General features: G+C 31.5%; 1 pseudogene; it reads left to right on the top strand.

Annotated features, from left to right (window-relative positions):
- The window catches only part of LOC149239997 (pre-mRNA-processing-splicing factor 8A-like), a 44,453-nt pseudogene extending 24,278 nt beyond the window's left edge, over positions 1 to 20,175 (top strand).
- The last annotated feature ends 4,899 nt before the right edge of the window (positions 20,176 to 25,074 follow it).

Below are 25,074 nucleotides of genomic sequence, written 5' to 3'. Positions count from 1 at the left end.
TTGGATTTTTATGTATTTTTATGTGAATTTGACATGCATGTGATTTATTATTTATGAATGTGGCAACGAATAGGTGGTGTTGAAGGGAGGTTTTGGGACTTGTGAGGATGTAGGATGGTGTGGTTGGGTCCTAGGAGGTCTGAGGTGGCCTTCTGGAGGTTTTTCCCACACTCGGCCTTCAAAAGAAAGCCTACAGGAAAATCTACAGGAGGACACAGGAAATCTACAGGAGGAAAAACAACATTCTACAGGAGGCCTACAGGAGGAGGCCGAGAGAAGTTTTGGCTATTTTGAGGGTGTGAGAGTGGGTGGAAAATGTGGATGAAGGTTGGAATGAAGTGTTAGGGCACCTAGGGTCTACCAAGAATCATTAGGAGAGAGAAAGATGATTGGATTTGCTCAAGGACAGAGGAAGAAATTCTATGGAAAATGCAGGAAACTAAGGCAGAATTGAGGGGAGACTTGGGAGACCTGTAGCGCATGGATCAGATGGAGGATGGGATGGATGATAGGCTAGCCTACTGCTAGAAGATATCTGTTGCATAACCAACTGACAGTCAACCAATTAGATTTAAGCAAGCAATGAAATAAGTGCATCTAGAAAAACAGAGTTTTGCATCAAACTAATCTAAACTGTGATCTATGAAAAGAAATGCTGATAAATTCTGCAAGAAAGGAAAGCATGGAAGAATACTATGGTAAATAAAGAAGTGAGCATGATGAAGAAGTTTTGAAGTACAACAAACTAGACTATTAACCAACTAAAAAACTGTAAACACTAGAAGTCCTATGAATGAGGAAAATGTGTGTTTTTGGGGCAGCAAGAGGGTCCTTGCCTCAAATCATGGTCCCAGAGGGAGGAAAAGAGGCCAAGGAACTGTTGCTAGCCTTTCTTATATTTTCTTTATCACTGCTTAACCTGCTATAGAAAGCACAAATGGAAGCAAACTATTGAATCATCGAAAGCAACCTATTCTTGACCATAAAAGAAATGCATCTAACAGCAACCTAATCTACAAACTGAAATAAAACATACTAATACAAGTAAAGAGGAGCTTGGCTGCTTGGATTGAGCCCTAACCCAAGAGCTTCAGCCCTCTGAGGTAGCTCATTGCTAACTCAAAAAGGATTCCATCTTTATTTCAAAACAATAACAAGATTACATGAAACTATTACAAAAATAATAAGCTTGAAATTGAGCAGAGTTTACATAAGAAAAAGTACAATGAAAATCCAACATAAGTCCAACCATAGTGAGGCCCTAGGCCTCTCTACTTATACAAATGAAGATACCAACAACTTCCTTAAAATCAGGGAGGCTTGGCTCCCAAAACTCGAGATAATCATCAGTCATCCTCCACTTGCTCGGCTGCCTTCTAGTGCATGACTTGGCTGCATGTACTCCGAGATCAATGAAGGGGAATTCGAAGTGAGGAGTAATAAATGAGGTGGATTCCCTCCTATAGTCCTCTCCTTTGTCCACTTCGCGTTATTGCTGCCATTTGTCCACTGGATCCTTGACTTTGACCTCAAAAATCATCAATAATCTGCATTAAACACATGTTAGACCACATGGCATCATAACCAACTCAACTCACTCTATAAGCATAAATATAATCAGAAAATCATAGAATAAGCTAAGAGAATGGTTGGTTTGACTAGGTTAGGAGGTAAAATGAGCCCATATAATTACCCATTTATGAGGCTCATCAACAAACAAAGTTGCATCATAATGATCATAATGTTTGAAGTTGAGTTTCAAAAGATGCTCAGTTAACTTTTCATACTAGGATCACGGTGCTTTCTTGGGGCCATACAAGGATTTCAAAAGCTTGTATACCTTGCATTCTTGGCCCTTCACAACAAATCCTTCTGGCTGAGACATAAAAATATTCTCTTTCAGATCTCCATTCAAGAAAGTAGTTTTTACATCCATTTGCTGAACTTTCCAATCGTTCTGAGCTGCCAAGGAAAAGAGTGTTCGGATGGTAGCCCATTTTTCCATGGGGGAAAGGTATCCTCATAATCGACCCCTTCCTTCCGTGCAAAATCTTTTTCCACAAGCCTATGTTTGTGCTTGTGAAGTGAGCCATCAGCTTTATACTTGTTGCCGTAGACCCACTTGCAACCAATTGGTTTGGTTCCGAATGGAAGATCAACCAACTTCCAAGTACAATTCTTTATCAAGGAATCATATTCCTTCTGCATCACTTCTTTCCATTAATCATGAGAAGCAACTTCTTTGAAGGAAGTTGGTTCAAAATATGTAGACAAATTCAATTCACAATAACAAGAAACATCCATATCAATAGGTGAATCAGAATTGTCTACATCAGCTCCATTTTACCTGGTTGAATTTATTGTTCCTATATTTCCAACCTCATCAAGATGAACACTTTCAAGTGTCTTTGTCATCCATTTTGGAGGACCTTTCTGAGATGGTCCAGGTTGCTGAGTTTGCTGAGTTGGGTTTGAATCAAGATTGAGTCTCCCAATTCTGTCAATCACATCACTCAAAGTATCATCAGTGGATATAGCTTCATGTGGGGGAAAGAGTGCTTTAGAAGATGATTCCACAGATTAATTCAGTATAGGAATCCCCCTTCAATATGTGGAAACTTATTATCAAATTCTTGAAATGATTTTTCATGTCCGAATCTATCCAAGCGATCAGGATGCCACTCAACAACATTGTTATCTTTGGAAGGTTCAAGAAAGATTACACCTCCAGCTACAACAAAATTCTTATTAACTTCATCATAGATATGGTATGATTTGGAGGTATTTGAATACCCCAAGAATATACACTTACAACTCCTTGCACCAACTTTGTTTCTTTGTTCTTTTCGTATCAAGGCATAATAGGTGGAACCAAAGAGCTTGAGATGCTTTACCGAAGGAGTGTGGCCATACCACATTTCATAAGGAATCTTGTTTCTAATAGCATTAGATGGACATATATTCTTTACATACACAACACATAGAACTGCATTAGCCCGAAACATCAATTTGAGATTCTTGAAAAACATCATGGAACGTACCATATTTAAGATTGTTTTGTTCATTCTTTCAGCTACTCTATTCTGTTGGGGGTTATAAGGCACATTTCTTTGATGTTTGATCCCATGTTGGCAAAGATAGTTTTCAAGTTACTTTGAAGTGTATTCTTTTCCATTATCAGTGCGAATAGAGCCAATATGAGATTGTGAATCATTTTCAATCTAGGTATGAAAGTTCTTGAATGTTTGAAAAGCATTAGATTTGTTCTTCAATAAATAAACCCAACACATTTTGGTGTAGTCATCAATAAATTTCATCATATATTTATTTCCATTTACAGAAGGAACAAGCATTAGACCACATAAATCTAAATGAATGAGTTCAAGTTTTCTATGTGCCTTCAAATGTGAATCATGAAAAGACCATTTTCTATGCTTTCCTACAATACAAGCATCACATTGCTTAAGTTTCCTAGGAATTGTAGGCAAACCAGTAACACCATTTTTCTTCAACAAACGAAGGATGTCATAGTTCATGTGTCCAAATCTAGAATGCCATAAAAGACTTGATGGAAATGTACCTTCATCATAATGAGAACTGTATGAGAAATTTTGTGCATGAGCAGGGGTACCTTGCAACTTCAGAATTTTTTCTTCTTCTATCCCCATCACGACAAGTGAGTGATCTAATGTTTTTATGACCTCAATCTTGCCATCAAACATATGAATGGAGTGTCCTTGCCGGGGGATGTGGACCAAGGACAACAAGTTTCTCCTTAGCTATGGGAGATATAAAACATCATGCAATAGAAAGTTTGGAAGACCAAGCAATTTGAGCCTGATTGTGCCAAGCCCTAATTGCTTGAGTTTTGATTTGTCTTCAAAATAGACTTCTCCATCAACATTTTCAGTAAATTCTTCAAAAAAATCTCTTCTAAAAGTCATGTGGCAAGTTTCTCGTGAATCAAGCAACCAATCCTTTTTCCGAGAAGCAAGTGAAGCATTAAAAAAGTCTTCAGTTACTCCAATATTACAATGTGCCACAACATAGTGAGCGGATTTAGGTGCTTTACCTTTCTCTTTGTCAATGGTTATACATTTGGCTTGATTTATTTCCTGCGCAATTATGTCCCAAGGAAACTTACATGTAGATGCATCATGTCCATCTCTATTGCAACATATGCAATGAAGATTAGAATTTTCTCCTTGAGAGTATCTGCCCCCCTGCCTCTAAAATTTATTCTTCCGCTTCCTCTTCGACCACCTCTTCCTTTAGAAGAATCTTGAGAATTATTCATCTCTCCATGTGCAAGACACACAAAGTCTTGAGAAGACTGAGAAGCTGTCTTCTTCCCAAAATTTTTCTCTCTCTCAACAAATTTCTTCACAAGGGAGTCAAATGTAATCTCTTTGAGGTTTTTATTTGCTTGCAATGACTCAAGATAATTTGAATAAGCGGGATCAAGTGCCTTGAAAAATCTATAATAGGAATGTCTAGTTGAACATCAGTGGATTTGATATCATACATACTAGATCATACTTATGATGCTAAAGCAAGATGATCATCATTTTTCAATTCAAGGCTAAACAATTTAATCATCAATTGGACAACTTCAAGTTCATAGTGTGAGTCATAGAGTTCCTTCAACTTCTGTAAGGCTTCAAAAGCATTTGAAAATGGTGAAATATGGCTACTCACCTCTAATTTAAAAATGCTACAATCAATGCATAGGCCTTAATGTTCTTGTTTTCCAAAATGGAAAAATCCTTATCTGAGGTGGGCTTTGCAGGTTCATTATCTCCTTCTCCTACACAAATCCTTTCCATAGATCATTGAAAATGAGAGTGTGTTTTATCTTCTACGACCATTATGGATAGTTCTCTTTACCAGAGAGAACTAATCCAACTATAGAGATCAATTAATGCATTTAAAAATGTATATTTTGTAAAAATGTACTTTGCTGCAATATATAAGAAAAATTCACTCGTAGTGGTAAAAAAACACAATTTTGGTGTAAAATTGTAAAAAAAATTCACTCTAATATGTAGGATAGAGGTAATACTTTGGAAAATTATTACTTGGGGAAAGTGGTATGTGGGGGTGGGAAAATATGGGGGAGGAAAACTGTGAGTTATGGTGTGTGGGCTTAACAAACACATGAAATAATGTATGAATCAAGCACAAAGTACATCACCAAAGTTTAAACTATAAACCATCAACCATACTTTCCCATGTTCCTCCATACACAACACCTCCTAGTGAAACCATATCAAAGCAGCATATGGATCTTATGATGTAGATCAAAGTAGCGTGGATATAACCAGTGGGTATAACTAGGGGGTATAACCAGTGTATGTGTGGGTATTAATGCATATGGACGGTGGGTATTAATGCTCGAGGGAGAGGGTCTAATGCATATGGTGTAGTGTTCTGGGTTAAATGCGCAGTGGCGAGACAAACCTTTGCAGGTGAGAAGCAGGCTAGGATAATTCAGAGCGGAGTGATTTTAAGGGGATCGAGTATGGGATAGAGAAGTCGAGAGGGCCGAGAGGCTGATGGCTATCGAGAGAGGGCCGAGAGATTGAGGCTTATGGGAGGCGTGAGCATAGCCACTGTGGTAATAACGTAGTGGAGGAAACATTCAACTGATGTAGGATGTAGTAGTGTTAATATACAGTTGAATATGTAAGCATGTATGGAGGAAACCGCTACAAAGGAGGCCATGGAAGATGTGAGTAGTCCTTATGTCATGAAAAGTAAAAGAAAATGAGTGTGAGGTTTATACCACCACAATAAAAACACGAGTTATGGGAGTGTTGTTATATGATATTGCAACAACTCACTGTGGTATCAAATTATGCATTGAACGTAGTGGAGAAGTGGAAATAGAGTGGAATAATACTAACACATGATAGAGAATATGACAGACTGCAGAAATGGGAAAGAGCATAGAAATGGAAAAAGGGAGTTACAAAGAGAATGAAGGCTAAAAATGGAGTTGGCTCTGAAACAAAGCCACGCTAGGAGGTAACTCCTCAAATGCATTACATTTCTTCCTTAAGATTTCTCAAGGATATATACAATGAGGGAGAGATTCTTCGGCTTCACCTCCCACTGTATCTTCATTTTCCTATTCTCCATTATTTACTATTTCCATTATTTACAAATATTCACCGAATCCCAATGATTATGTGTCAACACAAAGAATCAATAATTTACAGGATATATGGAATACCAGTGAAGGTCAATGTCGTGTGATGCTTTAAAAAGAAATTGAAAAGTTCTTTGAAAAAATAGATTTGAAAACATTAAAAGGTATTTTTTTTGTATGTTGTTAGCTTGTGAGAACTAAAAATCTTTATTTTGAATCAGTTATTTTTCTATAATCTGAATTAATAATTATTGGAGGCTTCTGTGTTTGGTCCTCGACCACAACATTGTTGATTATGTTACTACAAAAAACAACAATTTTCTATCATACAAATATATGATCCATATCAATTCCTATGGGATGATTCAAGGTCTTCATTTTACCTCCTTTGTTGTGCAATATTATGGTATGGTCTTGGATCTCTTGGTCCTTGGTTTGACTCTGGAAAGTGAAATAGTTGGTCCTCTATAGATGCCAAATGGTTACTACTTATTGGGATATAACAATGGAGACAAGGCATCCTATAATATTGTATTCTTGTTATATTGACAAGGTGCACATTCTTTTTAGATTCACTCATGAAGAGGGAAGGGATCTTATCCAACGCTACCTTACAAAAATCTAGATCTGAACAATGAAAACATGGATAGCTACAACAATAGAAAGTGTTGTACTAGATATTCTCGTATGAAGCTAATGAAACATGACATTAAAGTGGTTTTTTTCCTTTGGTTTTTTGTTTTTATTTCTTTTAGTAAAATCTCAAGGCACCTAAGATTTATCAAATATAAAATCAATTGTATCTGGTCCCTTGAATATTTTGTAGTTAATCTTGGGAGGAGTATTTTATGGGATATAAAGAATAGATTCCCCCGTAGTGTCACAAAATTAAAATGGAAGAACAATTTTGTCTCTGTTTATAGCATAGACAACCCAAATTTTCTTTTCAACATGTAATTCCTCCTTGCCCAACTAGCTTATTTGTTTCCATGTATTGATAAGTTATATTGTTTATGAAAAAGGATAAAATTAATTAATTAATTAATATATATATATATATATATATATAATTTATTTATTTATTTATTATTTTATTTTATTTTATTTATTATTTATTTTATTTTTTTTCTGTGGATTTTTTATGTGTAGGTGTGGATTTGAGGTTTGAGTATTACCAAAGATAAGAATGTCTCAACAAGAATTTAGCAATACGAAGGATGGAGTCTAGAATTTTCAAAATGAGTAGACTAAAGAGCGCAATATTGTTTATTTATTGCGAGTTGATGTTGAACACATGAAGGTATTTGAGAATTGTGTTAAGCAGTTCCTCATATCATTAGGGTCAACAACCTTTATCAAAATTGTAAACAAATGGAATACTTTACTATTAGGTAAGTGATTCTAGTTATTACATACTGAATTGTACTAGTTTTTCATGCCTTTTCTTGCATGATGCTGTAAGCTATTTTAGATTGTCAATTTGAATAAATTTTCTTATTTTAGACGCTTATTATGTACCAGTTTGTCTTCTTTTATTGGTGCAGGGATCATAACCTATTTCCATGAAGCAACGATGCATACATAGGAGCTTCTTGATCTCCTTATCAAATGTGAAAATAAAATTCAAACACGTATAAGGATTGGTTTGAACTCCAAGATGCCAAGTAGGTATCTTGTGTATTTTCATAGGAAAAGGACAAAAATGTGCATAAAGGAAACACTCAGTAAGTTGAAATTTCTTGGTTAGATTTGAATATTATTATGAAAATTTATGTTTTGTAAATTAGGTTTCCTCCTGTTATATTCTATACACCCAAGGCAATTAGAGGGATTGTAATGCTATATATGGGCCATATTTCAATCCCACAAAGTCACCTACATTATAGTCTACAAATAGTTATTGGTGTTACACACTTCCATAGTGGCATGAGCCATGAGGAAGATCAACCTATTCCAAATTTGTATCAATACATACAAGTAATTGTAAGCATTTTTTCTCTTGTTGAATCTGTTTAAAAGTGCAAGTTCAAAGTTGTGGGCTAAGATAGCAATATGGTATATGGTGGCCCTAGGAGAGTGAATCCATAAAATCTCAATGTGTTTGGGATGAATATTCTTTAAAGAGGCAGGAAGCACTGACTCATAATAAACAACAAATTCTAGAGGATATTGAGGTATTCTTTCTACTAGATTCTCTTTATAATTATTGAACCTACTATGTTTACAATAATTACTTATTTTGCTTGGATATTACAACATTCATGGGAAAAAGGTATTCCTCGCATTAATACTCTCTTTAAAAAATATAGATGCACATTGGCTTATGATAAAGGTTGGAGGGTACGAAAAGACTTCAAACAATATCAGGTGTTCAAACTAAATCCATTTTGGTGGACTCATCAATGACATGATGGGAAGCTGTGGAATATGAATAATTATTGAACATATGTTATTCAGGCTCTTGGTGGAGTGGAAGGCATTTTGGAGCCAATAGAGAACCATACTAGTGATACTCTTAAAGCTACTACCCTACATAACACACACACATATATATTGATGGTCAAGTCTGTAGAGTTGGTGAATTCACCTGTAGTGCCTTGGCAACACAACGATAACGTTTTGAAGTGATGGAACAATATTTCATGTGTAAATTGTAGTCTAACCAATATTAAGTTGGCATATCATATTGTAATATTTGACATTTCATAATTTGTGGCCGAAATTATTTATTTGATATTTTTTAGTATTGTATGTAACTTTGCGTTTTCATATTAGATGAACATGAATATTGCATGCCATTTTTTTTTCCTTTCTTTAATTTAGTCGCAAAAACATACTAATTAATTTATGTTCATTAATAATAAACACATAAAATTAATCTAAAAGTACTAAATTAGTAGTTTATATCGATTAATGATTAATACAAATAAAATGAATATATGATGAATAAATTAGTCATTTATAATGATTATTAATGAAAGAAAATGAAATCAATATAAACTACTAAATGAGTCATTTATACAAAGAATATGAAACTACAAAAAAAAATGACTATTGTAAATGATAAATTTGTGATTACAAATGATGACTAAATTTTTCATATATACGACTAGTAGTAGCTAATTTACAGTATCTTATAACACGACCAAAATTTAGTCATATTTCTTTGCTCATTAATTTGTTTCAAATAATGACTAAAATTCGCATATATATGAGTATTAGTAGCTAATTTATAGTATCTTATAATGTGACCAACATTTTGGTCATATCTCTGTGGTCATTATTCGGTTTTCTCAGGTGATCATATAGTAGTATATTTTGTTGTGTATTTTGTCATTAATTGTGGCAATAAATGACTAAATAAATGACAAAATTTATGACTAAATATACTACTAGACAATAAATTTGAGACAACCAATTAATGAATAAGCTAAAAAAGACTAAAAGTTGGCCGCGTTATAAGATATTGTAAATTAGCCACTATTAGTCATCGACTGAAAAATAGTCGTTTATATGCAAATTTTAGTCATTTTTTTAGTAACTAATTAGCCATTTTGTACTAGTGTATAGAATAATATTATTGTCATTTAGGGCCAAAGTAAGTTTCTTTTGTGATGTTTTCTAGTGTTAGATAATCTTGGATTATTTTTTGAGATGCTGGTATTCATCAAAATTTTGGAGGTCAGGGCCTCTAGAACCCCAAGTTGGAGTCAAAGCATTACGAGGACCAAATAACCTCTCAGATGCATTACAAGGAAATATGATATGGTGCTAAGGATTATAAGCACCAAGTTTTGAAAAATTGGGATTAGAGGAAGTGACCAACTATCTAAAGTATTATGAATGTGTTACGTTAGATTTCCACTATTTTAGTAATCACAAAATATACTTCTTTAGTGTAATTTAAAAGAAAATTAATTGAAGGAACTGTTTGGTCCAAATAACATAGTGAGGAGTTACTATGTAGAGTCAAATATCATATCATAATTCAGAGAAGTAGATTCCACATTTGTAGAACATGTTATACATCATATTATAGAGGGGATAGATGTCTCTAGTAGGTTGGTGCCTACAAACACTTTTAGTAGAGGGGATTTCTTTCTTTAGTAAGTTGGTGTCTAAAAATCCTTGAAGATGAGGGGGTTGGTGTCTCTAGTAGGTTGGGGCCTACAAATTTTTGAAGTTGAGAGGATTGGTGTCTCTGGCAGTTTATTACCTATAAATTATTTTAACATTCGGTTGAAACCTAAAAATAAAAACTATATAAGAATTTTTTGTGGTCTTCTCTTGAAAGGGTTTCCACTTATATATTGTGATTCATTTTCTGCTTATGATATTTATTTCTTGTGGTTCTTTAATGTCTAAATAAGTAAAAAATTTCTTATACTCAATGACCTCCCCCACACCCCTTTTAAGATAAGTTTGAATTAAATAAACATCATTTTGTGAAAAAAATGGATTGAAAATTCTAGCAATCAATTCTAATCACTCATACAAAAAAAAGAAAGAAAAAACAATTGATAATAGGTTCAAACAACCCCCTTAATCTACAATTTTAGTTACCCAACCAACCATACATTATATTTCAAAGATAAAATTGAAAAATATCTTGAAATGGGTGCACCATAATGTTTTGAAATAAATTCATGATAAAATATGGGTCCCCAAACTTTTGGTTTTGGGGATTATTGAATTTTTAACAATAATAGAGACACTAGCTAAACATAAGAACTTTCTCTCAAATTATAGCCAACAATACAATTACAAGTAATTTTTCATTGGTGACAACTCAAACTATAGGTTTTAGGTCATGGAAATGCCATCATTGATAAAAACATGTTTAGATATGTTCTTCATGTTCTAGTTTTTGGACCAAATCTTCTTTCTATTTACCACATTATAAACACCAACAAAAGAGTGGAATTTGTTCTTGATCAATAAGATGTAAAGTACACGAGTGACGTCTTCAAGGTGATTACATCATGAAATTGTGATAAATTTGATCATTTATACAAAATGGTAAGACTCTATATTCCTCAAAGAATAAATTATTTGTTTCTATGGTAGTCAATGCTAATTACATCCAACATACTATGGTATCAATGTCTTGGTCATTCCAATTGTGGGCCCTTGGTATGTATGAGTTGACTACCTGTGGTTGATGACCTTCCATGGACTGAACCATTCGATGATGCCTATGATGAGTGTGTAATGGAAAGAGTCCTTTACTAAGAAAAAAGTGAGGAGAGATTTCTATTTTCATGCATTGGTTCATAGTGATAGACATAACTGGTGGATACATCTTCTATTGGGACCTTAAGTACTTCTTTACCTTTAGCGATTTGTGGGTATATATCACTAAAAGTAAGGATTAAAGGTTTAGAATTTTTTAGGAATTCAAATATCTAGTGGAAAAAAATAAATAAGAACATAAATCATCTTGTGATTGATGGTGGAAGTAAATATATTAAAAAATATTTCTAGTCATTTTACTATATAATACAATCTCTTGGACAAAAACCATTCCGTACATTCCACAATAGAAGGGAATATGAAAATGGAATAATATTCTATCATGTATGTGTTTTTTTGTATGCTTTTCTATAAGAAAATGAATATTACATTATGGGGTGAGGTAGTTCTTTGTGCAACCAATATCATCATTAAAACAATCACTCATGATGTCATGGGTATGACTTCTTATTAAAACTAGTATGACATACGAACTTCCATTTTACTTTTTATAAATTTTAGATCTAGTGCATGAGCCAATGCTCCTAATGGAAGATCAAACATATTTATATCTATATATTTTTGATATTCTATGGTTGTATACAATGAAAATTTTAAGGGATACTACCTTTATGGCCACACCACTCGTAAGTATGGTTGAATATAGGGAGAATATTCTTGAATATGTTCCTACTAATGATTCATCAAGGTCACTGCCATTACTTCTTTTATAGTATTATACTTGGCATGATTCCATGGATAAAGTTGTTTCTCTTCACCATATATGTCATATTCTATATTATATCCACCACTTTATAATGGACACTTCTCCTTCCTAATATGATGTTGGTCCTCTTATAAATTTACAAGTTCCCTCTCAAGTAAACCTACAATAATTTGGTAGCTACATACGGCTAATGAAAACCTTATTGACAAGCCATCTAGTGTTTAATTTGCGTACGTGTCTTTATTTTTCAAGGAAAATATTATTGGTGGCTTATCTAGTGATAATGTTTCAGATGAATATGTGTGAGTGGCTTATGAAGTCCTCATGCAGTTGATGCTCCAAATAATTTATCTCCATTACTCAATGATGAGAGTGATGCATTCCATAATTTTCTCGTAGTTGTTACTCTTCCTACATATATGCTAATTATTATAGCTACATGGGCCATATCAACTCTCATTGATGAAATAGAGTATCTTGTTGGTCCATCCACACATTGTTAATATGAATCTCCTCTGTCTTGGGACATTATTTCTTATATTTCTAATTGTTTTTTATAACAAATGTAATACAATTGACTTTCTTATTAAACTATATGATCAATATCAAGATGATTTTTTATACATAATTAGTTGTTACTTAGAATTCTAATGTTTATCATGAATTACAACATCTCCCTCCTAAATCATCCTAGAGATGAATGCCAACAATTGATGACATTAATAGTTTTATGAAGGATTTATTTCGAGTGGTGTGATGTAGCCCTCTACTAAACGATGTGGGGCATAGTAAATTTTCAATAATGTACTATAATATATTCTCTCCATATCCCCTTATTTAGCTCAAGTGTGTTTATTTCAATCAATGGTGTAATCTATGCATTTTTCCATGACCCATTCACATATATCATTACACACTTGTAATTTTTTCAAAGTCTAGATAATTTATTCTATAATTGCTACAACTTGTTAGGTATTGTTATGAATGTTTTTTTTTTTGTAGCCCAGAGGACCTAGCAACCCGCTTGACACGTAACTACTAAATAAACCTCTAGGGCGCCTACGATCTGTGCAGCTCCCCATAGGCACCAGGCTTTCTCTTGGGGGATTGCATAGGATATGAACCCAAGACTTCTAGTTCGGTGAGACTTCATTTTTCGGCCATTTCCAATTGCACTACTCCCAGTGGATGGTTAAGGATGATCTTTTTAAATATCATATGTAGGCTCAATAAATCTCTTAGGAAGTGTACACTTCTTTTGTGGGCCCATAATGATATCTTTAGGGGATGCCCATATTTATTGAGGGACACATCACCTTATTTGTGTATACACACATAAATCAAAGTCTCATTCATATTATCTCAACATAGTTACTGATCAAATGAGAATTATTATGTCAATACGGGTACTCTAGCCCAAAAATCCCAAAAAAACATGAAAAAAACCAAAAATGAAAATTGTGTATGCTAGAATGATGTTTTTTTTAGGGTAAATTTTCAACATTTTTTTAAATGGAAGTAAAAACCAATTTATTTTTTCAAAATGGATGAAAAAATACCAAAAAAAATTAAAATAAGTGTTGATGCTGGAACAAAAGAAAAAAAATCGGGTTACAATTTTGACACTTTTTAGCAATGGAATTAAAGATAAAATATGAGGACTCTGAAAAACTATAAAATTCCAACAATTCATGGACATGATGTTAAAGATAAAATATCATGTCTCAAATCTTAACAATTGCAACAATTTCCATCCATGTTGTTAAAGATAAAATATCTTGACTCTAGATTTTTAAAAATAAACAAGTAAATGAAAGATTCATTATTCCAAGAGTAATTTTTATTTTAAAGGCTAAAACTACACCTCTTTTAAAATTTAAGTGTAAAACACCTTATCCTATTGCAACAAAAACCTAAAAATCAATCATCTGAACAAAGTGTCCCTTTTAATGAGGCAATAAAATTTCAACATTTTTAAAACTATCGTATACCAAATGATAACAATAAATAATATCATGGCAATATCATTGTATACTTTAAAAAATCAACATTAATTTCTAATATTTCTTTACTTTTAATCAAAATATCAACTTTGTTAGATTGGATATCACATACATTTTATTTTTGTAATTCATTATTGCATTCACTGGGGATTCACATAGTGAACCTCTGACATATCATGTGCATTTGTGGCATATTAAACAATACCCTTAATTTGACTATATATTGGAAAATTCCTTTAAAAATCACATTATTTAGCTCCTTACCAATATGAACTCAATACAACTTCCCAATTTAAAAAACCCCTACTTTCACTAGATATTGTAGGATCTATTTTTTCTTTAACATTTTTTATACCCCTTTATATTTTCTCATTAACTTTAAGATCCATTTTTTTATATTTGTGAGTATGAAAACCATTTACCCCCTGTATATCCCCAAATATATTATGTCATTTTTTCTTCTATATATATCCCCAAATATGAACTCACGTGGTATGATATTGCTCCCCCAGTGAAGCCCCCCTGATCGCATTGTGGATATTCTAAAGAGATGGATTCTTCATAATTAAAACATATAATCCATCTAACATAGAAATGACCAATAACTTCATGTAAGATCATATGGAATTCAAAATATTTATTTCAAGTTACCATGCAAACATCTCAAAAGATATGAATTCCTTTTAATTAAAAAATATAATCCAACAAGCATAGAAATGGCTCATAACTTAATGTAAGATTATATGGAAGTCAAAATATTTATTTCAAGTTACCATACAAACATCTCCAAAGATATGAATTCTTCATAATTAAAACATATAATCCAACAAACATAGAAATGACTCATAACTTCATGTAAGATCATATGGAAGTCAAAATATTTATTTCAAGTTACCATGCAAACATCTCTAAAGAGATGGATTATTCATAATTAAAAATATAATCCAACAAACATATAAATGACTCATAACTTCATGTAAGATCATATGGAAGTCAAAATATTTATTTCAAGTTACCATGAAAGCATCATTTACATAAAATGTCTTAGACGTTTATTCAAAATCATCCATAGGTTCTAGAACACCATCATAATCTACATCTTTAGATGAATGATTGGATGTAGATTAAGATGACCCATATTCTTCTCTTTCATCAACTAGAGCCCCATTTGAGTCAACATGCATGCCAACTATATCAGGTTGCAAAAGTATTCTACATCTACGGCGAGGTTCAACAAACTCCCATCTCAACATTGTTTCTTCTGGTAGCAACTTCTTCAAAATATCTATGGTCTTGAAGCAAAGAGTTCCTATATTTGTTAAATTGAAGTCATAGACAAGTATGTCAACATCCTCCAATTTTGAGAGGTTTGTGCGACGATAATTTATATTTGTACCCTTTATTTTTCTCTTTCTGCCAATTTGTTTATCAACTACCATCTCTGGCTTATACACACCATTGAATGGGTGGGTATTTGTGGCATACCAATGTACTTCAAAAGCTGTAATATATTAATTTTATTGAATGAATTTTATAACCTTGGAAACCCAGAATGGTTATCCATGTGGATCTCCATCTGCTAATACTGCTATCATGCAACCCTCCTTAACATCCCGCGCAGAACCCCTGTAAAGGTTTTCCATGGCTTTACATTGTGCACGTGATCTTATACAACCAATATAAATTTCTGTTTCCTCTACCTATTGAGAATTAATAATGCCTTGAGATTGTTGCTATTCAACAATGCATCTTTCCTTGTGTTCATTTGGCATATTTTGTGGCCAAATAATTGTAGTGTTTAAATGTGTATCTTCATTTCTGGATCGTGAAATGATATCACTTTGATTATTGAAAAAAGACACCCACCAATCATAATCAAAAACATCATAGTACTCATATGTATCTCTAATACATATTTTTATTTCTTCCAAGCGTTCAGAATAATTTATCTCTCTCTTATGCCTTCATGCATTATGGAGTTCAACAATTGACTATAATAATATTATCTTTGATGCAAATATTGGATGATATGTAATGAAATTCAAAAATGCTAAACCTGATGATAACCACCATTCTACAACAGTTGCATACTTATTGCCCCATCTAAGTGTTTTTCCATCAATTGTTTTGATAGAAAATTGACACTAGAATCTAATGTCATTAAGTTGTTCAATGCATTTATCCCCAACATGCGATCCCATAATAAACCTTCACATGTCAATAGTTTCCTCCAACACATGAAAAACATGCTTTGGAATGGATTATTTCTTAATACATTCAATTAATGATGGCATGCTCCCAAGATCCTTCCTCTTCAATGTTACTGAAAAGCGACTAAAAATCTTATCAATATGGTTATGAGTGTGCCCAACAAGAATGAAACCGGCCTTACCTTTTTAAAAATTCCCAGTTCAACAAGCATGTTTAGATATCCAAAAAGAACTTGATTTTTGTTTCCACGGCTTGTGTTGTCTAATTACATATACAAAAATTTAGGAAGAATACTAGACCAATGATAAATCACATCATGGATTATACTTATGGTAAGATTTGCATCATCATGAATAATTGGAGCTATGATGTAAACCCTTGCAACATATTTCCATTAAAGACCATGCAACCAACCAAGTACACTCAAATAAAATTTTCTTCATGTAAATTTTCTGGTGTGTGGACAAAATTTGGCGGAAGTGTTTTCTTTTGGTCCATACCATTAATTATCAAACCCAAATATTTATTTGGATTATCATAACACTTCTTTTGATGCTTATGCAATTTTTGTCTTTCACTTATTTACTAATTGCGATGCTCTTGAAGTGCTTTGACAATGGAATATGCATATAAAATAAAACAAATCTATTAATAAATATATTTTCATAGTTTATAACTATTCAATTTTTAAAAATAATTTTATGAATGCATACCTCTTTCTGCCCCTTGAAATTTATCCCTTATTGATTTAAGATAAGCACATGTATTGCAAACCCCCATCCTTGTCTTCTTAGGAATACTAACATTGTTGAATTAGTTCTTCCATATCCTTGTAAAATATGAATACATAATAAAATTACCATTTCCTTCAGAACCTTCTGCATATTCTCTATATACGTTGTAGATTTCTCATCTTAAGAAATTATCTAGAATATGTATTATGTATTTATTTGGCTTACACTCTCCATGATTTGAAAATAAGTCTTTAATCCATTACATTGCAGTAATTGCTGATGGTCCAACCTCTCTTTTATAACGTAATTCTAAATAATATGTAGGATATTTTTCCAGTCTTTCTTGGATTCTTGACAAATGAAAATTACCAATTGAATGCAACATTTTGAAAGCCTTTCTAGAGATCAATACATTCCCAATATGATAATCATAACCTGCTAGTGTAGATTACATGCAACTCACTAAAAATGAATATTGCATGCTTTTATTCATTGACAAATATCTTTTCATTTTCCCCAAAGAAAACTTGAAATCCATATGTTTCAAGCAATCCTTTCAACAACATTCACTTGAAATCAGATCACCGATAGAAATTCTACTTATGAGATATTCTTTTCTTAACCTTGTATAACTGGAATATTTTGGATTGATATGAAAATGTCTACTCCTACTCCTAGGTACAATATTTTCTTGCAACATCTCCATCATTTCATTATTTTATGTAGAAGAATTTTCATCATCATTAGGAGGAATATTATACTTACTATGATCATTCTAAACATAGTTGGAAAATTCATCACCATCATTGCTTGGAAAATATTCATTATCATCCTCACTTTAAGGAAATTCTTCACTACCAACATCTGTGATTTTGAAATCCTGACTTAACGAAATTCTTCACCATCTTCGTCCTTGCTTTTGAAATCATCCCTTGAAGGATTCAATTTGTCATCACCATGATTTCCTTTGAAACACTCACTTAGAGAAACTGCATTATTCACATATGTGCCTCTAAAATGATCATTTGCAATAAAATTTTCATCCTTCCCTTCATAAATAGTGCTCGCATAATCCTTAGGATTATGACTAAGTGGAAAATATGACTCTCTATTCATAGTCAAATTATCATTTGCAGGAAATTATTCATCCTCCCCTTCATCAGTGGTGGTCTCATAATCCTTGGGATTAAGACTAAGTTGAAACTTTGAATTTCTATTTTATGGAAATTATTCATCCTCCCCTTCTTCAGCGGTGATATCATAATCCTTAGGATTAGGACTAAGTGGAAACTTTGAATCTCTATTTACTGGAAATTTTTCATCCTTTCCCTCCCCTTCCTCAGTGGTTCCCTCATAATCCTTAGGATTAGTACTATGTGGAAAATTTAACTCTGGAAATTCTTCACCCCCCCTTCATCAATGATGCTGTCATAATCCTTAGGATTAGGACTATGTGGAAAATTTGACTCTGAAAATGCTTAATCTCCCCCCCCCCCCCTTCATTAGGGTTCTCTCGTAATCCTTAGGATTAGGGATAAGTGGAAAATTTGACAAACTATTTACTGGAAATTCTTCATCCTACCCTTCATTTGTGGTGCTCTCATAATCCTTAGGATTAGTATTAAGTGGAAAAATTGACTCTCTATTTAGAGGAAATTATTTTTGCTGCCCTTCATCAATGATTGCCTCATCATCCTTAGGATTAAGATGAAGTGGAAAATTTCTCTCTTTATTCCTAGTGAAAGAATCCCTGTTACATTCATCAAAATGAATAGAGTTGTTGCATGATGAAGATTTCGATGCTAAAGAAAGAAAAAATTCACTATCAGAAGAATCCATGATCTTCAAACATAAGATGTCGAATGATACAAATGCACTCTCTCCCAATGCCAATTTATAGCTTAGAATTTGAAAATTTCCCTCTAAAACTTCCCCCCCAAATCTTTTCGTCGAAAATTTTCCCTCTGAAGTTTCTCCCCAAAACTTTCGCTGAAAATTTTCGAGCCAAAATTTTTGTTTTAAAATATTTCCCTCCAAAATCTTCGTGTAAAACTTACTTGAAAACATATTACTAAACTTTTGGTCTTGAAAAATTTCACCCTAGTTTCTATTCAAAATATCCACATAAATTCCCGTTTAATGCATTTATTCGAAATTAAAATAATTTTTCTATTTAAATGATTTAACATTGACTATGTAACTAAATTATTTTTTATAATTAATATTCTATTTCTTATCCCACAATGAATGAAAAGTAACCTAAACATATATATATATAGATATATATATATATATATTTTAAGTTTAATCCCACATTCGAGAAACGCTAAAGAAATCCCACAATTATCACTATGAAATAACATTCATTGTTTCTATTAATCACACCACATCAAGTCTTCTCGGTCTTGTTAAAAAGTTTAGAGCAATTTTGCGGAGGAGTTGCATTGTCATCGATAGCACATTCTACGAGAGTTTTTCGCATTGCACAAAGAATTCTATTTTTTTATATTTTTATAGCAAAGAAGATGAAAAAAAACTCAAATTTGTAGGATTTTTAGTAGAAAAATTATGATTTTATTTTTATTTTTAGGCCATTGAAATGAAAAAATGTGTGTTATTGTTTTTTCTCTCTTTTTTTTTTTTGGGGAGCATTTCAATTCTCGCATGTAAAAAAATGTTCAATTAGGAAAAAAAATCCATTTATTGTTTTTGTTTCTTTCCAAACATGCAAAAAAAAAGAATTATTTTTTTTAAACCATTTATATTGGTTTTTTTTTTAAGTTTTTTTTTTTTTTTTATTTTAGTACACTATATTAATATAGCTTTAATATATATATATATATATATGAAATTTTATTTTATCTTAAATTAAAATATAGTTTTTAAAAACTATAATAATATATATATATATACATATATATTTTTACTTTAAATTAAAAAAAAATTATAGTTTTTTTTAATTGTTTTTTATATTTTATATTAGTTTATTGTCATATTCCCAGATTCGGTCTGCGGCCCTTTGGCCACTCGCCGGGGGCCTGGGCAGGTGGGGAGGTGTTGCGTGCAACCCCCCCGCCTGCCGAGGGCCTTGATCAGCGGGAATTAGCTGCAGGCTGATTCCCGGATTTGGCATGTGGCCTATTGGCCACTGGGCCAGGGGTGAATTTTGTTTTTATTAAACTAAACTAAAAAAGAAAAGAAAACATATATATATATATATATATATATATATATATATATATTTTAAAAAATATAAAAAATATATTATATAATATATATATATATATATATATATATATATATATATATATATATATATATATATATATATATATATTTAAAATTTTAAAATTTTATAGATAGCAACAATTTAAAAAAGTGAGGAAAAAGATGATTTAAAAAAAAATAAAAATAAAATTTAATAACATTTTTTTTAATAATTTTAATATTATATATATATATAATTTTTTTATATATATAAAAATTTTAATGATTTTTAAAATTTACATATAATTTTTTTAATTATTATTTAAATTTGTTTTAAATAACAATTATAGTATTAATTTTTTTAAGTTATATATGTGTTTTATCAAGGAAGGTCTCTATGAATATGACTGGAACAAGGACAACAATTCAATCATCTAAAGTTGCGGTTGGATGCTGTATGAATATTGTTGAACGTACCCAAACTGAGAAACATCATAAAAGTCAAGCAACTTGCACGTCAAGTACATTAAATATTATTTCTGAATGGAGAAATTCATGAGAAATAAATAAAACAAATTTTACATGGCATGTTAGAGATGTTGAATATGATGATAGTACACATATCTATCTATACTCTGGTATGATTAACTTTGGTGAACCATATGAGGTGATGGGTAGAGCACGCGATATATGTTTGGTGCCGAATGCAGACACTGTTTATGTTCTTGAAAAATTTCGCAAGTCACATGAAAAGGTTAGATATTGTCTCTTAAAGATTAAGTATGAAACATATGAAGAATCTACACCATTGTGTGAAGAAATCACATCCAACATTTCAAATAATATTGTAAGTATGCTTATTTATCTTTATGTGTTATGCATTATTGTAACGATCATTAAATTTTGTATAAATAATTGATCAATGACATATTGTATTTTCTTTGATAGGGTTTTGCTGAGAGTCTTTCAACGATGCTGGAGGGTATTTTTTATCTAGAGACAAATATTATGAATATGATCAACAATTTACATACAAAGACAGAAGAAGAAATGGGAAGGAAGCAAAGATTCTTGATCTGTGCATTGCAATAGTACACATAGGGGATCATCAAAGAATCCATAAGGTGGTTTAGTCTAGCAAATGTAAACGTATTTCTTTTGAAGATGTGGCAGTTGAAGCTGAACCTGAAGCTCAAAATATGTTACCATTAGTGAGGAGGAGGTTAGAACTGTTGTTGGAAAGGAGAAAAAAAATAAAACACCAAAAAGAAAACTGGTCATGGATGTCTCTCTTCCACTTGATGATGAGGAGATTGTTTATGTAGAATAAGATATGTTAACCAGTAAGAAGAAGAAATCAAAAGTTGGTCAATCTATTAAAATCATAGAAAACAATGAAGATCAAAGTGAAATTTCTAAAGGCGACGAAGAAATCATAACACCAAGTGCTGATTTAGAGGATGGAATTATTAAAAGAAAACAAAATTCCATTCACGATCACTTGAGGAAGACTAAATTAATTAATGGTGGAAAAAAAATTGAGCTTAATGTCATCTAATTTTATAGGTTAGATGAATGACAATCTCAATATCAAATTAGAAAGGCACATCACATACATGTCCATAATTTGGAAGAATTGTTCAAGTACAATCCCTATGCACATGTGGTGGATTATGTGGTTCTTGTTGATTCAAATCAAGTTCCCAACAAAGAGGCATTTGATAGGACACAATTTTTTGAATACAAATATTATGTAATTCGAGGGAACCATTCAGTAGAGGCCAAAAGAAAATTTATCGAGGAATATCCCAATAACACTCTTTTTAAAATAGTGAAATGCATCATATATGCTGGTTTAACAGAAACAAAGGAAACACTATTGGCATGGGATCATAATGCAGATAATGAGTATAGAATTTCTATGAATTTCACCCTAAGGGTCAGATTTATTCATAATGAATTTGTAGAAAAATGTGGTGGGGATAAGACAAAAGTCAGTTTAAGATTTCTGAATGAATGTTATATGGAAACATGTTATCAAATTGAGGATTAAATAAATTCAAAAGGTGACAAAGTAAATTCAGAATTATTCAAAGACATTGATAACATTTTCCAATTGGCATTTAGAACATGGGAGATATGGGAATTGATTGATGACATTTTCGACATGTGTGAGAATACCGTCATAAAAAGTCAGAAGGTTAAAAAGTATAAACCCATAATATGTACCAACAGTAAGATAGGTCCTGAAATGAAGCAACTTCAAGATGATACGACTATCACACCTTGGAGAACATTGAAAGGAGTGAAGGATGACAAACTAGTCAAATCGATATTATGTCGTGTGAAGTCAGGTGAATTGTCATTGGAAAAAATGTGCCAAGAATTTCAAAAGTAAGTTTGTTGAATTATTTTTACTTTTTCCTGGATTATAATTTTCTTTTAACTATATCATATTGTTGTTGGTAGTATTTTTTAGACATATCACTATACTAAATTTGTTTACTTTATTTATTTACTCATAAGATTTATATGAAAATATAATAACATATGATTAGGATGTTGAATGAATAGAGTTGGAATGATGTTGTATGCAACTACCTAGAATCAGGTTCTATAGAAACACTTAAATTTTTTTTATCTTTCATTCAAAAAGGTATGTTGATTTTTACATTCATATGTAATTTTATTTTATTTTATTACTTATATTTTTTTATTTCATTATATATATCAAATAAGGATGCGAGTGGAGTACCAAATACTTTCAAAAGCTTTATTGAAAAAAATTAAGTTGGAAAGGCTGAGAAAGCAGCGTCTTAGGAATGTTGAACTTGATCCTACTCTTACTCGTTTCATTTGGAATGGGATAGACACTATCCAATATCAAATAATACAAGGTGATTGTAAAAATATTGCAAAAATCATACCTAAAAGGGAATATACCCTAGTTATTGGAGACATTCCTCATTGTTTCAATCTCTGAGACAGTGGGTATGATAGTGGGCCTTACAGTTATAAAATTTTTCATAAAGTGGTTCTGGGCTTTCAAGAAGTCACAACATCACCATTTTGGAGATTTGTGACATTTCATTGAGACATACAATTTGCAATGTTATTAGCAAGCTTCAAGGGAAAAGAAAACTCAAGGATGCAACTTACATGGTTAAGACATTGAAATTGTATGTTTGATTAATGTTATTTTTTTTATGTACAAGTTAATTAAAATTTACTATGTCATGTTATAGGCAAAAGTCAAATCTGATTTCTTTCGAAGATCAGCCAATTATAAGTGATTGCGAGTTCATCCATGTTGAATTTTGGACAAAATATGATAGCTATAAGTCTATTCTTCTGAATCAAGTAAATGGAAAGAGTCATAGACAAGTACTGGTTCATGATGTTGTCATAATAAAGTTAACATATAAGGATAAAGATGAAAAATGAGAGATAGTTAACATTTATAAAAAATCACAAGCAATGATTAACTATCTTATATATTTATGTTCAAATGAAGGAGATTGGGTTGGGTTTTGGATTTATTTTCCGGTTTAGGTAAGTTTTCTTATATAAATTGAATTTTAATATATATATATATATATATATATATATATATATATATATATATATATATATATATATATTTTCTTTTTATTTTTATGTGTTTATACTAATTTACTTACTTATTTTTTTTGTGCTTGATAATTAGGTACAACATTAGCATGTTGCCTACAAAAAGGAAGAAATTCCATTGCCATTGAAAAATACCCACTACAATGCAATTTAATTCAACAAAGAATTAATTCTCTTCAATTTCTTCGAGATGCAATGCAAAAAGTTGGTTTGAAGAAAGGAGATTTTAATGAATCACGTGTGGAAAAAAGGCAAAGGAACCTCAACCACCATTATATGGAATGATTGGAAAAGGACACATTGGGAAATTTGCACACATGAAAGATTCATTAGAAGAGGAAAATGAGGAAACTCAAGGAGAAAATATTGTCGAAGAAGAAAATAATGAAGTTGTAGAAGATGATGAGCATGAATTATATGATATTGTTGATGACATTTAAGTTATGCTTGCAAATCAAACTCAATTTTGAGATATATTCATTAGTTTTACTTTTAATGTTTTGACTTTGAAATTTTATGAGAAGAATGGACATTTGATTATTTTTATTATATGTTAAATATTTGTATTATCTGATTTTCACTTTAATTTTTTATGTGAATCTTTTTTTTTTTGTAAAACATAAAATTCATAAAAAAATGCTAGTTTTTAAAGTTTTTTTCTTAGGATTTTCCCATATAAATCGTTTATTTGACATGTCATTTTTGACAAAAAGTTTCAAAATGTGTATTTTTTTCATTATATTTATATTGAAAATGTATATTTTTTTGTCAAATGTTTAATTTTTTTTTTTTTAGTGACAATTATTTTATGTGCATTGAAATATTAATTAACATTACCTAAACATATAGAAAATACTAACTTTAAAATATTGACCATTTTTTTTTAACTACACAAAAAAAATTAAGATTTCATTATAAAAAAGATAGATGAAAAATAAAAACACACAAATACATAAATACACTTAAAAAATAAATATCTCAGGGAAGAAGACATTAGAAAATTTAAAGTGTCAAAAATCAATTCTCTAAGAAAAGGGGTTGATGCTACATCAACACTTTTCAAAATCAACATGAAAATCACTACCATTAAAAAAAAATTCATACTTGATACATAAGAAAATTTAAAGTGCCAAAAATATGCTCCAAAAAAAGGAGTATTCTCAATCACCACTTTTCAAA

Source organism: Pinus tabuliformis, chromosome 8, assembly GCF_031772625.1.
Source record: "Pinus tabuliformis cultivar Carrire ecotype Pingquan chromosome 8, CPIR1, whole genome shotgun sequence".
In the NCBI taxonomy this organism is placed as follows: domain Eukaryota; kingdom Viridiplantae; phylum Streptophyta; class Pinopsida; order Pinales; family Pinaceae; genus Pinus; species Pinus tabuliformis.
The sequence above is the reverse complement of the archived record's forward strand: the minus strand, read 5'-3'. Positions and strand labels throughout refer to the sequence as shown.